Consider the following 17,595-nt stretch of genomic DNA (forward strand, 5'->3'; position numbering starts at 1 on the left):
TATATTTCACATTTAGAAAGTGAATGCTGCTTGGTTTCATATTTAAAGAGCATTTCAGAACACTCAGCAGTGTTTCAGGGCTTTTGTCCCATTTAACAATCTGCATAATGTATATTTCTTCAGTTAATTACTCCTGTGCGGGCATATTACATCATGTAGTTTGGGTAATAGAGATGGTAGTTTCATCTTTCTAATGTGACCTTCCAAAAATGCTGTTTGCTATTGTTTTCTTAAGTGGTTTTAGACTTGCATTATTCCTTAACCTAGCACTTGGAATCTAAACTCTTTTATAGAGAGGTCACTTTATCTAATTTTACCCTGTAGCTGGAAATAGGATAGATATAGGTTGGTGAAGCCTACTGTATACTTTGATACCTTTATGTGAATCTTTTGTGGTAGTCTGTGATTTATTTTAAAATACAACTTGTTCATATATTGTGAAAAGGAAGTTGCTTTTGAAATTTATTTTGTGTCTGAGAACTGTTTATAGGTTGGATAACAGAATCACCTTCTAAAGTCTAAAGTATATATAATGGAGAAGGGGAGGTGGAGGAGGGAAAAACTTGTATAAACATTTTAAGAATTAGGAAGTGACTGAAATATCTTAAATCTTCTAGCCAACACTGACTGCTTCTATTCCTAAAAAAAAATTTGGTATACCTTAAACAATATATATAACTTATTCTGCTGTAATGTCTTCCCTTTTAAAAAAGAAATTTGATTTGTGAATTACATAAGCATTAAATTTCATATGTGTGAGAGGAAGGGTGAGGTTTGAGACTAGAACCCACAATCTCTTATTTTCTCAAAATAACTATTTTAAGCCTACTGAGTTACCACTATTACCAGTGACAAGTCATACCTCTTTGCCTGAAGTGGTAAGTTATACCACTTCTAAAATACCATTACTAAAAACAGCTCAAGTTTCTAAGGAACCTTACATTTTCAGAGCATTTGAGAGTATTTTTGGACTTGCCAAACATTATTAGAAGTGAAAAGAAAGTGTGTTTGGTTAATTTGTATTAGGGAACTCAGTTGTCTGGAGGAAGGGTTATAAATGTTGTCTAATTCCTTTGAGGCATAAATAAATTCATCTAGTGTTATAAAATCATGAGCACAAGATAAATTCAGATTAGCTAATTAGTCTTTGCTTCATAGTTTGCTATTTTATAAATAGGGCAAAAACCACACTTGCAATTACTTCCGTGTTAAGGGTAGGTTAACTGGGGCTCAATTATTAAGTATTGTGACTTGCCCTGTAAATGTTTGCTCCCAATTTTAGATGCAGATTCCTATAATAGCTTAAGATTCAAGCTATGGTTCAAATGTTATTTCTCTGATGAACATTTCCTCCCAGTTACCTGTCTTTGCTAATACGTATTCAAAGTGTACATTTCATTTGAATTGAGGTCTCCTCAGATTTTTTAGTATCAGTTCTGGGTATGTGATTTAGCATGACTACTGGAGGAAACTTTTTAATATGATGTCATTTGTGTCACTGAGAGTACACTGTAACATGATGAGACAATTTTTACCATAGTTCTATATTTCAAGTTGCTATTGATTGTAAAGTACAACATTGGATTATTGGATTAATAACTTTTCTGGGAAAAAAGAATACTGTCATATTAAATGTACAAATTTGTAAGATAATTTATCTTTTTAGAAAATATGAAAATGGATATGTTTGGGAAGGGAAAACTATAATTTTGTTTTTTATTTAGGAAATGATCATCTTTTAAAAATGTACAAAAGTATTTTCAAGATGATTTTGTTCATTGGAACAAAAATGCTTTAGAACGACAATTGGTATATTTTTTTTAAATTCTGGAATGTGTATCAATCAGATTTGTGAAGTGCTACATTAAACTAAAAAGCTTATGTTCAGGCCGGGCGCGGTGGCTCAAGCCTGTAATCCTAGCACTCTGGGAGGCCGAGGCGGGCGGATTGCTCGAGGTCGGGAGTTCGAAACCAGCCTGAGCGAGACCCCGTCTCTACTAAAAAAAAAAAATAGAAAGAAATTAATTGACCAACTAAAAATATATATACAAAAAATTAGCCGGGCATGGTGATGCATGCCTGTAGTCCCAGCTACTTGGGAGGCTGAGGCAGAAGGATCGCTTGAGCCCAGGAGATTGAGGTTGCTGTGAGCTAGACTGACGCCACGGCACTCACTCTAGCCAGGGCAACAAAAGTGAGACTCTGTCTCAAAAAAAAAAAAAAAAAGCTTATGTTCATTATTAATCTACAAATATTCTGCAACTTATTTTCCCACAGACCCCCTTTTACTCCCAAGGAATATATACTGATTTAGGAAATCTTGATTAGATGGTAACATTTTTTGAAAAACATAGATGATAGTATTTTGATAACATGTTAAGCCACTGAGATTTCTTATTCCAGGAATCTTGAAAGTAATTTTGAGATATAAAGGCCTAAAATTGTGTTATGTTAAGGAATTGAAGACGCATGACATTGTGATTTGAAGAAATGATGTATTCATTTAAAAATAACACAATTTTTTTCTTTCTTACTGGCATATAATTTATTTTGTAGGTCATAGAGATTTAAAAGTGGCTTTTTTCTGGAAATTTCTTATGTGAGCACTGAGCTGAAGTCAGAAGATCTGATTTCTAGGTTTTTGTTGGCTGACTGACTAAATTTAGTGAAGTCACATAATGTCACTGAACCTCCTTTTGGCATTTTCCTAATACACATCATCATTATAGGCCAGCCTATCTCTCAGAGCTGTAAGATAAAATCTGAGAAAAGTAGTCTATCACTAGGTGTTTGAAACTTACAAAGTGCTTAGTGGAAGATTAAGGAAATAATTATATCTTAATTAAGCAAATGAAGATGTGGATGCCTTAAAACCTTACTGGTGTAGATTAATGGCTCTTTATTTGAGGGTGGAATTTTTTAGAGCTAAACATGAATTTGGCTTTTTTGAGGAAACAAAGGACTAGACATGTTAAGTCATTGGCCTTGATTCTCAGGGAGATCTAGGAGGATCTTCTGAGTACACTCTGATGCCATGCTGGTTTCTTGACCAGTCTAGAAGGGAAGAACAGTGAGCTGTCTGTTAAGTCAGATATTCTTGAGCATCTTCTTCCCAGATACTGTTACTTTTTATAATGGAATGTTAGTATTATCAGTTTTACATTCCCAATCATATTCTTGTTCAGTACTCTGTTTTGACTTTTATAGAATATTTTCAATAAAATATTAATAAGTTTCTTTTTAGCAATAAGAATTTTTTTCTTCTTTTGTGTCATGTTTTAAAAAAGAAATTCTGACAAATTACAATGTAATGTGCTAAAATGGAAATTATTGGAGAAAAGATAAAACAGAAGGCAGTGTATATAATAGAGGTTATTGTTTCATTGTCACCTGTGCTGTTTTGACCTTTAGAGCACGTAGCATTTGCTAACACACTCCCACCACTACACCTCTTTAAATGTTTTTAAGAGAAAATGAAAAGGACAGGTATGTTTCTTTGTGACCTCTTTTGAAAATGTTATCCTTTTTTCTTTGCTGCAAGTACTAATATTACTGAGACAGAAAAAGCATTGCTTATTTTTATTGGCCATGTTAAAAAAAAATAACTGGGAAATAAATGTGTTATCAGCCAGCAAACACTTGTTGAGGACCTTCTACAGAGGCATGCCAGGTACTGATGATTTTAAGATATGTTATACTATGGTCTATTGTCTATGAGACCAGAAACATATTTATTTACTTTTTTGTTCTTTTACAATGTGAGATCAAACATTTTCTTGTATTTAAAAATACCTGATAGAATAATTTTCTCTATTTGTGTTCTTTTTGGCATCATATGAGATTTGAATAGAGAAATGCTGCAAATAGAAAGGTATGAATAATTTTAGAGCCCTGAGGATGATATTATGAAAGGTTAAATTGTCTATGCTTTAATAAAAGAAGTAGTTAAAACTTATTTTAGTCACTGGAATAGTGTGTTTGTTTAAACTGTAGCACACCTAGACAGAAATAAATCTTGTTAAAACAACAGCTTACTCCTGACCTTATTTGCTTTGCCCATTTTGGGTTCTAGAATTTTGACTGTAGTAAAGTAGAAAAGATCTAACTAGGTATATTTCTAATGGTATCTTCAACCTGATTACTTTATGAAAAAAATTAAAAAGGATTAGTGACGTGTACCTTGAATTTATTTCCTGAGAACCCAAACATTTTATTAAATATTGTAGTTAAATAAAGCACACATTTAGATGCTACAGACTACAAATGACCTTTTGTGGGATTTTAATTCGGTTTTCACTTCCTTCTCATAGAGGAACTCAAACCTTGGATCGCTCTAAGAGATCCTTCTATGTTTTAATTTGATCTGAATTGTTGGTTATGTCCATGAAAGCCTAGCTATTTTTGTGTAAATAAAATTTGAAAGTAATGTATATAGGAAGATACTACTATGATAGTAGTAGAGACTACTTTGTAGTCTGTAAGTTCCTTGAGGGACTTTTTTTTTAAAACCATTATATTCCCAGAGTCTGTTTATATCCCTATTTACAAATCCTGGTACAGTAAATCTTTGTTGGATGAATGAATGGATTTATATTTATCCTTATGCATTGTAATCCTTTTATGTGTCTGATGCCATTCTATTTTCCAATTAGTCTGCCCGAGACATTTCTTTTTGCTTTAAAGTCCTGTTGCTGTTTATGAAAAGCTATTAGTTTTTATTCTGGTTATCTATTGCTTAAACAGTAAGTTTTTATTAATAATGTCTCATGATTCTGTGGGTTAGGAATTTGGACAGGGAATAGCAGGGATGGCTTGTCTCTGTTCTGTGATGTCTGGAGTGTTGGCTGGAAAGACTAGGAACTGTTAGGGGCTATAATAGGTGGACCTGGCTGGGATTCTTGTTTTTTTTTTTTTTTTTTTTTTTCTGTATGGCCTCTCCACATGGCTAGCTTGGGCTTCCTCGTAGTATGGTGGCCTCAAGGCAGTCAGACATAATGTCCCAGTACCGGACACTAAGACCAAAGGTTTCCTGAGTCCCAGGCATCAAGGCTTAGACATCTCAGATGTCTCAGACTATCACTTCTGCTACATTCTGTTGGTCAAACCAATTCTAAGGCAATCCCAGTTTCAGGGGAGAGAGCAATTATATTTCATTTCTCAATGGGAGGAGTAGCAAAGAGTTTATTGCTGTCTTTAATCTTCCAGTTTCTGTTCAGAGTTTCTGTTCTTTATGTATTACTTGTCATTGTTATTATTAATATTATTAGGCTATGGTTTATTCTAGGATGTCTAGCAAAATAACTACTTCTAATTATTTAGGGACTTAATATAATGACACCTATCTTCATTTCTCCGTGTTGTAGTTTGTGGCCTGACTGCCTGAGTGCGCTTTGTCCTAGATGGGCTAGAGAGAGGGGGTGTTCAGTTTCTTTTGGTAGAAATAAGAACTTCTTGATTGGGAGTTCATGCTCAAAATGAATTTTCCTTGTGGAATAGGAATTCCCGGAGGCAATACCTATACCTGTGTGTATCTATCATCTATCTATCTATGTATATATCCATACATACCATTTCATGAAAGATAGCTTGTAAGCTAGTTGTACTAAGAGATTGTGATTCCTTGTACTATTAAAATTTTCCCCCAAAATTGAGGGAACTGACATAGGATTCTCAAATTTCGAATTTTGTGAAGTCATGATATGTAAATGAAAATAACCGTCTATTTGCCACTGCAAAAAATAAAAGGAAAACGTAACCCCATAAAACAGCAAGTGCATAATCTCATATGAAAGGCAGATCCTTCAAATTTAATAAAATTTAGCTTCATAGAAAATTATAGCATTACATTCTTCTCATTTAGGTTTAAAACTGTAAAAACTTTGTTCTCTAGCTGTTTTAGAGGTACATTTTGGGAACCACTGTGAGAGCTTTAATTTGATTTGTCAATGTTTGAAATTTTCTTGAAAAAGAAAAACTATACATGAATGATTTTTTTAAAATCTACACTTTATAACCATATTTATTATGTAACTACTTGGGAAAATTAACTTGGTTAATGGTTCCTATGAAAAACAGCCAGTTTAGTATGTACCTTTTCAGTGCAGAAAGATTTTAGTTTCATTAAGATCTATAAAAGAAAAACAGATTTGCTAATTAAATGTAAGCAAAACTACTAAATAAGATTTAAATTACCACCCACCATGCGGTGTTGTTTGGCTAACAGAGTTGCTGTTTACCATCTGCTGACCTCAGGTTCCATTGAGTTCAGCATGTACTGCTGTTGGTGGTATGAAGATATTTCAAGTCTTCCCCATCAGTTTTCTTTGCTTGAAGTTAAGAAAACTTTGTTCCTAAAGATTTGATGTCAAAGAAATTAGAATAATACCAGTCTTTAACACAGCTGTAAGCACTGAAATTAAATGGGAGGAAGTTATCAGCTATGTAATGGTCATCCATCTGATTCAGCATGTCCGTATGTTAAGTCATTTTAAGTTTTCATGAGAATGAAAGTACGAAATTAGAAAATTTCACAGCCATTTTATGGACATTCAGATACCTTCGTGGTCCCTGGGGCCTCTAGTTTGAGGAAAACTATAGCCACAATAGGTTGTTTTCCTAGCTATCTCCCACCTTAGGTTTCAGAATTGTTTTATTTTCTTTTTTAATGAAATTGCTTGTGTTGTCATTTTTGTCACAGTCTTTCCATTCTTTTTCTTAAAGTCTGTCTTTTATCCTGCAGTATTATGTTATTTCATCTATTGTCTTTGCTTATATAGGCACAACAAGCTAATAATTGAATGATCTTGCTAGTGAAACATTTTTTGGTAATTAATTGCTAAGTTGGCTCTTGTGGCTATGTGATGGCTGGGTGTTAGAAAGCCTCTTCTTGATATCAATGTTTTTTTCCCTTGGAAGAATCTGGAGATGGGTAGGTAGAGCAGGAAATGCAAGGAAGAGGAACCTGGCAGGGAACGGTGAGGGAAGCTACTGGGGGAACGTGGGGGCCTTGAATTCATAAAGACCTGGACTCATCTGTGAGTTCTTCCTCTTGCTTTAACTTGAGCAAATTACTGAACTTTTCTGACTTTTATTTTCCTCATTTGTAAAACAGAATTGATAGGCGCCTACCTATGGGGAATATTAAGAATAATAATGCACATAAAATTTGTAGCAGAGTCATTGGCATCTGGTTTACTCTGAATGCTTAGGATACTGGAACACTTATCTCTAGATCTTTCCAGTTTTATTTATATCTTGTATTGTTAGATGTTTTACCTATAAATTCTAGATTCATAACTAAGTTACAAGGCCTTCTCATACCTTTTTGTGTATATCATGCCCTTCCACGATGGGAAGGTTGAATAGCAGTTGGTTCAGATATGATAAGGCCAAAGCTTTTATGATATATTCATTCCTTGGTTCATAGAAACTCTATTACGATGACTGGGAGAATGCACTAATCTTTTTGCGCTTCAGTTTCCCATCTATAAAACTGAGTAGTTGAAGTGATTTCTAACCTTTTGCTAGATTTAAAGTATTTTTAAAAAACTGATTCTATTGCCATAGGATCTGGTTTTCCCCAGTATTACTTGATGTTTTTGTTAGAACATAGGCACTTAGTAAAATGAAAAATTGCATTTTTATTAACAAAATGGAAAACTGTATATAAGCCCAGACAGTGAACCACATCTCTGATGAATTTTCTTTTTTGATAATATTTCTTTTGAGTGATGCTTATTTCCATAGGGTGATTCAGTGAAAACATATGGAGACGATAGAAATTTTAGGTATTAAACTGCCCCAAGGATAAGCTCTCCACTGTCCAACATAGTGAGTTGCACAGCTTTTCTCTTAGAAGCATAGTGCTAGTTTTGAGGACAGCACATTTTTTTCTAGAACTCTGTAAAATATTGATATACTCGTTTTGTACATAATTGTAATTTTTAGTCAAAGAAAATAACCTGTGATAAAAAATGACAGTCATGAACAGTTATTATGCACACATGTGAGTTGTTTTCAACTTTAAAAAAAAAATATTCACCTGGTGTGTGTACTTTCTGCTTTGGTGGATTGATGTTGCCTATCAGGCAGTCAGAGAAGTAAGAAAATAGGCCTGGAGTCAGGCAGACCTGGATTTGACATCCAGGTCTATTGTAAGTTCTTTGACTTTAGATAAATTGTTATTTCCTCTGGGTCGTAAAATGCTTATATATTCCTTTTGTAGGAGATACCCTCCTCTTCTACCCTCCTACATACTTTGTGACCCCTTTCAGAATTAATATTCCCTTTCTTATGGAAATGGTGATTGTCTTAATGTGCTCACATAGTGTTGATAATGTGGCCTGTCTGTAGGAGGTGGGAATTGACTGTGACAGTCATTGGGAGATTGGTGGTAGGGCCTTGGTGAGAAGGATTGTATTGGTCTCTCTGAGGCTGTCTTTGAGGATGCTTCTAGGTAGTAGGGGTTAAAGACTACCCCTGCCCTTCATAGACAGATTGGTCCACCCTCTTTTGTTATCCCAGAGTCTTAAGGTATTGTATATACACAGTTGTGTGTCCTTTGATGATATTTTCTGGGAAATGTGTTGCTAGGCAACTTCATCATTGTGTGAACATTATAGAGTGTCCGTACACAAACCTAGATGGTGTAGCTTACTACACACCCAGGCTTTATGGTATAGCCGATTGCTCCTAAGCTACATTGCTGTCACATGTTTCTGTACTGAATACTGCAGGCAATTGTAAGTATTTTTGTATCTAAAATATCTAAACATAGAAAACATATGGTAAAAATAAGGCATTATAACCTTATTGGACCACCTTGGGATACGTGGTGTGTCCTTGACCAAAACATTGCATGGCCTGTGGGTGTGTATTATACACAGTCTGGAAGTGTTTTTACATGTTTGGCTGCATTATACGCAGGGATAGAAAAGGAAGGGGTTCTAGGCTCCTTTTTTGTCAGTCAGAGTGGTCTTTGCAGTTAAGGGAGAAAAACCTAAGGAAAAGGTGAATTTCTGAGGGGAGTTCATAATCGAAAAGTTATCCACATTTTTGGAAGAAAAACAGTGACAATTCTGATGACAACATGTTGGGGCCTTTTCACTTGGGGGAAGGGGTTGCAGATTGGTTTATCAGGGTGGCATGTTCTAGTCTTGGCGGGGAGCTATCCCTGAGCCTTTTGCCTCTGTTTGAGAAAGATTCATTTCTGCCAAATAACTTATTTTTTTCTTTTTTCTACTGGAATTCTATTAAAGACTATCGTGAATGTTTTACCTGAGCACCCTAATTAAAGCCCCAGGACCTCTGCTGGAGTATTGTTTAAAACCACTAGTCCAGCAGCAGGCTGTTATCTTACTCAGAGATGGATAAAACCCTATCCTTGCCCTCAAGGAGTTCACAGATAGAGGGGAAGATCCATTTTAGCATAAGGTAATGATAGCCATCATTTGCACATGCTGTGTCCAAATCCTTATTTCAAATTCACTTGTCAACACTTCAGCCTTCTCCAGTCTGATTTATATCTTTCTCTCTCCAATGAAGCTGTTCTTGTAAAGGGCACCAGTAAGTTCTGGTTGCTAAATCAAGTAAAAACTTTAATTCTCCATGGCATTTAAACAAAGTTGACCACCCTCTCCTTCCTGGAACTATCTTCTCTTCTCTAGTACTGTGGTCCCCAACTCCGTTAGGAACAAGGCTGCAGAGTAGGAGGTGAGCAGCCAGGGAGAGCACAGCTTCATCTGTATCTACAGTGTCACCACCTGAGCTCCGTGCATCCTCCGACCCCCAATCTGTGGAAGAATTTTCTTCCTTGAAACTGGTCCCGGGTGTCAAAAAAGGTTTGGGACAGCTGCTATAGTACTAGTCTTTGCAGGTCTTCCTCCTTGCTTTTTAAGTAATTTCTTCTCATTTTCTTTGGTTGGTTCCTTTTCTAGCAGTTTTTAAATACAGGAGTCCCTCAGGGCTTATTTGCAGGCTCCCAGTCCTCCTTTCCTGGTCTCTCCTGCCTAAGAGATCTTACATTTCTGTGGATTCAAGGTGCTATTTTAGGTTAATGACTTCAAGTTTAGTATCTTCAGTTTGAACCTTATACATTCAACTACAAATATGAGATTAATTGTTTTTTCTAGGTTTATCTCTGGGCAAGATTACTAGTCTTCAGAGAGTTAGTTTGCTTTATTGTGTTGGTCCTGACCATGGTAGAATGTGAAATAAGAAAATGAAAATTATTTATTAAACATTTTCATTAATTAAGGGTTATTGTCTATAGTAGAGATATAGCCCTTTGAACAAAGAAAGAAAACATGAGCTTATTTGTAGTATATATAGAAGTTAATTAGTTAATTTATAAATTAATCTGTGGTCTAGATGCTTAACATCATCTACTTAATTGGGGAAGAGTTTTTTATATGTAGTATATATTCTTTACACATTCTTTACATTATTAAGTCTTTTGCAATGAAACTTTGGGAATTTACTGATTTATTAAAATTCATATGTAAGTTATATTTCAGGACACATTTGCATTATATACATAATGTATGTAGTACATACATAATAATATAACATTGTGTTCAATAATCTGAAATTGTTCTCATAGTTAATTCCTGAAAGTATGACTTTTCTCTTGAGGTTATACCATTTGAAACATGCTAAATTTTAAAGTGTATTTTATGTTTGGGAATTTTTGTGTTTTTAAGCAAAAAAAGGAAAACTAAATTATTGTACTGATTAGTACACATTAGTACTGATGTGTCTTGTACTAATACACATTCATGGGTGTATACTGTGGGCATTGACATGTGCTTGGCTGAAACTGTTGAAAAATCTCAAAGTAATTTCAGCCGTCTTCTTTAGCTTTTTCTTCTGTTCCTCATGTGTCTAATTTGTTTCTGCCAGCCCAGCTGCCTGGCTTGATTAGGGTGGTGCTGGCTGAGTAGCAAGAAGACCAATCCTAGGACCTGTGCTGGATCATGGAGTATGGTAGCCACAGGGCCCCCTTTGGTTAGTCATCTCTTTCTAATAGCATGTGCCATATTTTCTGGTGTCCATCAAAAATCAAGTTGGTTGTTTTGGGTTGACAAATGTATTTTTATTCATGTATCAAGTCTGATTTATTGGTGATTGCTTCCTTTGCTTGGTGGCAACTTTGAGAAAATGGTGAGGCTGTGTTTGGGCTGAGGCCAAAAGGTGCAGGTAATGTAGGGAATGTGCCTTTGCTGTTCTTGTTAGTACTTTACCAAAAACCTCAAGAAGACAGTTTTCAGGTTGATCACATGTCTGTCATCTTCTTTTTCAGATCAAATTGGCAAAAATGATAGCATTATCAAACAGTGAACTTCCAGAATAGCCCAGTGCATTAAAGCATGCATGGACTCTGGAATCAGACTCTGAGTTAGAATCCAGGCTTTGCTGGGGGTTTTAGACAAACTGCTTCACTTCCCAGTTATATTTCTCTATGTACAAAATGGAGATAATAGTAGCAGTGCCTATCTCATAGGGTTGTTTTGAAGAATAAATTAGGTAACACATATAAAAGCCCTTTGCTTATTGCTCTCACAGAATAAGCATTCAATAAATGATAGCTATTGATGCCTTCGTATTGTTGTTAAACCAAAAGCAAAATATGGTCCTTCTCTTACTCTAGTAGCTATAAATTAATATCTTCTTTTAGCCAGTATTATCGATGTCACTTCATTTTCTTCCAGTTTACTGTGCTTCTTCTTGGTCTATTTCTTAACCAGTCATTTAAAAAATAAACAAAATAAAATACTGAGTGTATGTCCTCTTAATCCACACCCCCTACCCCCACCAAAACCTGTCAATCTGCACCGCCCAGGTGCTGTCAGCAGTGATTTTATATGTGATGTAGGCTCAGTCCTGCCTTTTTGGCCTCAAAGTACTGAAGCTATACTCAGCCTGCTGGCTGACACTCTACTTGGCAGGTGTTGACATCACCTTTGCAACTACCTTAACTCTTAGGGTAACCCTGTTCACACAGTAACCTTAGCTATCAAAGAGGAAGAAAGAGAAAGGACACAGATGTGCCTTTGTAAAAAATCACATAACTTTTATTAACATTTAAAAAATTGAGGTATAATTTGCAGCCTATAAAATGCACCCATTTTGAAGATATTAAAACATGAGTTTTTAGTAAATTTATATAGTTCTGTGTCTCTCATGTCTGTTGTTCATCTTTCTTCAGAGCATTATTCAGTTTTAGAACAGTTTTATCATCCAGAAAAGTTCTCTTGTGCCCATTTTTAGTCAGTCTCCACTTCGATTTCCTGACCCAGAAAATTATTGGTCTGCTTTCTATATAGTTTTACTTTTTTTTAGAAGTTTCAAATAAATGGAATCATATAATACAGTATATATTATTGTCCTTGTGTTTGTCTTCTTTCATTTAGCACAATATTCTTGAAATTAATCTGCATTGTTGTATATATGGGTAATTCATTCCTTTTTCTGGCGCAGGTATAGAATCTCATTCTGTTACCCCCTGTAGAGTGCAGTGGTGTCATCATAGCTCACAGCAACCTCGAACTCCTGGGCTCAAGCAGTCCTCCTGCCTCAGCCTCCCTGAGTGCTAGGATTATAGGCGTGAGCAACTGTGCCCGGCCCAATTCATTCCTTTTTATTGTTGAGTGGTAATCCCTTTTATGGCTATACCACATTTTTGGAAAAATCCAAAGATGAACATTTTTATTCTTCATAGTTTTTGGCTATTGTGGGCAATAACCACTGCAAACATTCACATGCAACTCTTTTTTTTTGTATGGACATCTCTTCCGCAAAGGAATGAAAACATACTAGGGGTTAAATATTTGGATTACATACTAAGAGACTTCCAAACTGTTTTCCAAGCAGTCTGGCACTTACCATTGTATTTTCCCAGCAGCAGTGGATATGAAGGGGTTCTAGTTTCTCCAAATCCTTGTCAATCCTTTAGATAATTTTATTGGTTATGTAGGATAATTCATTGTGGTTGTATTTTTATTTTCCTAATTGCTAATGATACTGAGTTGTTGTTTTTTCACATACTTTTTCACATTGTGTATCTCCTATGGTGAGTTATCAAATATTTTGCCCGTATGAGAATAATTGGATTATTTATCTTGAGTTGTAAGAGCTCTTTATGTATTCTTGATACATGCTCTTTAACTTATAATTATTTAGCTCTTTGCGTATTCTAGATATGTGTCCTTTATCAGATAATTATTTTGCAAATATTTTTTTCCATCCTGTGGCTTGTGTTATTTTTTAAATGTCTTTTGAAGAACAGCAGTATTAAAGTTTGATGAAGTTCATTTTATTAGTTTTTTTCTTTTGTGTTGTAAACTTTTAGTGTCATATCTAAAACAAAAATTTGCCTAATTCAGGGGTATAGTTATTTTTTCCAAATGCTTTCTTCTATAAGTTTTAGTTCTTATTTTAGATCTGTGATCCAATCCACTTTGAGTTACTTTTTGCACATGATTCAAGGTAAGGATTGAAGTCCTTTTCCCCCTCTATATGTCTTTAGCACCATTTATTGAAAAGACTGTTATTTGCTTATTGAATTACCTTGCCACCTTTGTTGAATATGAATTAATATATATGTATGGACTGTTTCTGGACTCTGTTCTGTTCTGTTGTTTATCCTTATACTAATATCCCACTGCTTTGATTGCTGTCACTTTATATTAATAGTGAGTTTTGAAATAGGGAATGTAAGTCCTTCAACTTTTGATGTAAGTGGGTTGTTTGTTATTGTTTTTATTTTATTTTATTTTTTGAGGCAGGGTCTTGCTTTGTTGCCCAGGCTAGACTATAGTGGCATGATCATAGCTCACTGCAACTTTGAACTCCTGGGCTTGAGTGACCCTCCTGCCTCAGCCTCCTGAGTAGCTAGGACTACAGGCACACACCACCTTGCCTGGCTAATTTTTAAAAAATATTTTTTAGAGATGGGATCTCACTATGTTGTAAGGCTGGTCTAGAACTCCTGGCCTGAAGCAGATCTCCCACCTTGGCCTTCCAAAGTCCTGGAGTTAGAGGTGGGAGCCACTGTGCCTGGCCAACTTGTAATTTAGTTTTAAAGTATGCCTGGTTCAAAAATTTCACAGTAGTCTTCATGTCTATGTGTCTCTCAGGAGGTTTAAGGGTAGATAAAGCTATTAGGACATCACTGGGAAAATCAGTTCTAATTGGGATATAGTAGGGCTGAAGCTTCTAGTTTTTTTGTCATATTATTGAGTTACCTATTATAGCCAGCACCATTTAATAGAAACACACTTGGCAGGATCATAATAATAATGCCTACTATATGCCAGGTGCTTTATATATATATCTCATTTAATATTTCCAAGATACCACAAAGAGGACATTATTCCCATTTTTATAGGTGAGCCCAAATAACATCTCCTAGGGCACATACCTAAGCTAATAATAATAATAATAATGATAATAATAATGTCAATACCAGCAGTATTTAGCAGTGTTTATATGGTAATGCCAGATGTTGAAACCTGGTCTGATGATACTAAGCTTCTTTAAACTGTTCCACTCTGCCTTGTAATAGTGACCTATTGCTTTGTGGAAAGGAATATGTCTTTTTAGCCTGTACGTTTGAAATGGTAGAGGTAGTTAAGTGAGAAGAAATGAGATACATCCCTCTGCCTTTTCCTGTAAGGTTCCTGTCTTTCCTTCTGTCATTCTGCCAAGCCCAGGGCAGTTTTTTTCACCTTTTCCTTCCTTGAAACACATTCCCAGAGGGGCTTTGTGAAAACTGTCAGGACTGATAGATAGAAGGGTAAAGGGATGCTTACTTACCAGTGGCTTTTATTACCTATTCTGTTGCTTTGAATGACTGCTGTTTTCCCTTAGTAACTTATAAAACAGTTTGGAATTTTGTATTTATAAAGTATTTTATTCATTTCAGAATGTTACTCCAAGATATGTGGTTGTTTGGAAATATCTTCATGTCTCATGCGTATCTTTCTTTAGCATGGGTGCACTGAAGCTTTTGCCTCATGTCTTATTTGTGTTTTAATAAAAGCTTGCTCTTGCTGAATGGTATCAGCAGTAATAGTTTATTATCATTCTTACTAATATCACAAGTTTTAGCTCATGATTGTTGCATAGTATAATGTCCTTGAGCAAATTAGTTGTTGGTATAGAATTATTTTAACGGGCCTAAGTAGGCCAGCACCATGAATACATTTACCCTAGTAGTGTTAGAAAGAATTGATGTCTCCTGTTACACAACAGTTTGATGTATACTACTCACTGCCCCTTGTGTAGAATCCATTTGTTTTACTTACTGTGATAACTTCTTGTTTGTATACAGATTTTTTGTTTTTCATGAATCATCTCTAATACTCTAGTTATATTTTATTAAATATGATCTCAAGACTGCTCAGGGCCAGGTAAAAAACAAAATGTAGTTTTTTCTATTTCTCTCTCCTTTAGCCCTTGTAGATTACGAAATCAGATTTTCTGGTGTCCTAGAAAAATAGTGATTTGGCTATTAAATTAACTCTTTGTGCTATTAGGTCTGTTCACTATCCTAAAGAGTAAAAAGGGCTCTTAAAAGAATTACTACTGTTCTAAGTATGATAGTGAATCCAAAGTGAAAATTATTACTGATTGGTGTCATCTGAAGGAAAAAAATCTAGTAGCTCAGTTGTGAAAACATTCCTTAAAGCTTATTAAATATAATAGTATTTAATGGTTTAGAAAAAGAGAGGCACATTTTCAGTGCCACTACTGGTAGTAATCCAGTTTTTCTTGGGTCTGTAAAATACACAAAAGTAGTAATGTATGTAGAGTATATCAAGTACATATTTCTTATCTTCGAATTCCTCACTGTGCATCGTGGAAACAAACTTCTTTGGTGCAGTGGAAGGATCAGAGAAAAAGCTGCTTGTAGTTAAGCAACCCTGTTATCTCAAAGATACAGACCCTGAAGAAACTTGACAAGCAGTTGTGCTTATTATTGAAAATGTTCAATTCTTTCTTATTCACCTTTTCTCTTGCAAATTGGTTTGGTTGTTACATATAACATCATTTTTATTCCTGTAAAGACTTTTCTTGAAATAAATTATTCAATCACTTTTGTACTTCTTTTTTAAAACAGTTATTACACAGATTTTTTTTTTTTTTTGAGACAGAGTCTCACTTTGTTGCCCAGGCTAGAGTGAGTGCTGTGGCGTCAGCCTAGCTCACAGCAACCTCAAACTGCTGGGCTCAAGCGATCCTGCTGCCTCAGCCTCCCGAGTAGCTGGGACTACAGGCATGCACACCATGTCTGGCTAATTTTTTCTATATATATTAGTTGGCCAATTAATTTCTTTCTATTTATAGTAGAGACGGGATCTTGCTCTTGCTCAGGCTGGTTTCGAACTCCTGACCTCGAGCAATCTGCCCGCCTCGGCCAGAGTGCTAGGATTACAGGTGTGAGCCACCGCGCCCGGCCTACACAGATTTTTAATTCAACAATCTCAAGCCTTTTGGGTCTGTACAGATAGACTGTAAATCCGGGCAAATTAAGATCTGTATGTGCAATTTATTTATTTATTTCAACAGACATTTACTGCCTGTTAAGAGTGTGTAGGCACTGTGCTGGCCCTAGGAATACAGTATGTAAATAGCTTGCTATGGCCTCCTGCTTTTACTCAGATTTTGGTCTGGTGGGGAAGGCTAGTGGTTAGATAAGCAGTTACAAAAATTGTAATGACAGGAACTCCAAATTTATAGGCATCTTATAATTCTCAGTGAAATGTGGCCTTAGATGTTTTATATTTTCTTGTACCAGTAGAAGTAATGCAGCAAGTCTACTTCTTCATTTACCATGCAGTTTAACGAAGAGATGCTATTACGAATATTAATTATATATTGATGGCAGTTAACAAGTATTACTTGAAAACTGGTTGTAAAAATCACATCTACTCTATGGAATTTAACAGGCTCCCACCTTATTCACGTTTGTTTGTTTGTTTATATTGTAGATTTCTCTTGGATTTGGTGAAAAATTTATATATCTTCTGCACTGTGTACAGGCACAGGTGAGTTAAAGTTGAATCCTTTATATTGGAATATTTTGATTTTTAAGTAAATTAAATATTTAAAAATTATTCTATTGTTTAGAAAATAATATGCCAATAAAATTGATATAAATGAAATAAAATGTATATTTGTCTACATTTCCTTTTATTATGAAAGTTTTTAATAAATGTGTTAGAAATGACATTTGAAGGTAAAATGAACATATCTATTTAGTGGTTATTTTATATATTTGGGAAGAGTTTACAAATACCATTTGATAAGTTGATTATGATTTAGTAAATTATAGTTTCATAGCCTGGCAAAATGTTTACATTTATTTTTATATGTAAAATATTTGGTGGTATTTCTTATATCTTATCCAACTATGGTAAAATAGTAGAAAAGTTACTATAGATTTTAGCAGCAAATCTCAGACTTGGGGGTAGATAGAAATGTAATGAGGCAACCTTTCTTTTGCAACCACTCTGAAATAGCTTCCCCATCACTCCTTATCACAGAGCTGTAATTTATTTTTATCGTAACATTTATTACCATGTGATCTGTTCT

The 17,595-nt window shown here is 35.0% G+C and overlaps 1 protein-coding gene across 5 annotated transcripts in view; it reads left to right on the forward strand.

The window, feature by feature from the left end:
- Window positions 1–17,595, forward strand: part of NCOA2 (nuclear receptor coactivator 2) — a 282,123-nt gene that overhangs the window by 85,938 nt on the left and 178,590 nt on the right. For all 5 annotated transcript variants that reach the window (XM_076005235.1, XM_076005234.1, XM_020288881.2 and 2 more), the window contains exon 2: window positions 16,992–17,048. The gene's annotated coding sequence lies outside the window, so the exon portion shown is untranslated. The remainder of the gene's footprint in view (window positions 1–16,991; window positions 17,049–17,595) is intronic.

This window comes from Microcebus murinus, chromosome 7 (genome assembly GCF_040939455.1).
Source record: "Microcebus murinus isolate Inina chromosome 7, M.murinus_Inina_mat1.0, whole genome shotgun sequence".
Taxonomy (NCBI): domain Eukaryota; kingdom Metazoa; phylum Chordata; class Mammalia; order Primates; family Cheirogaleidae; genus Microcebus; species Microcebus murinus.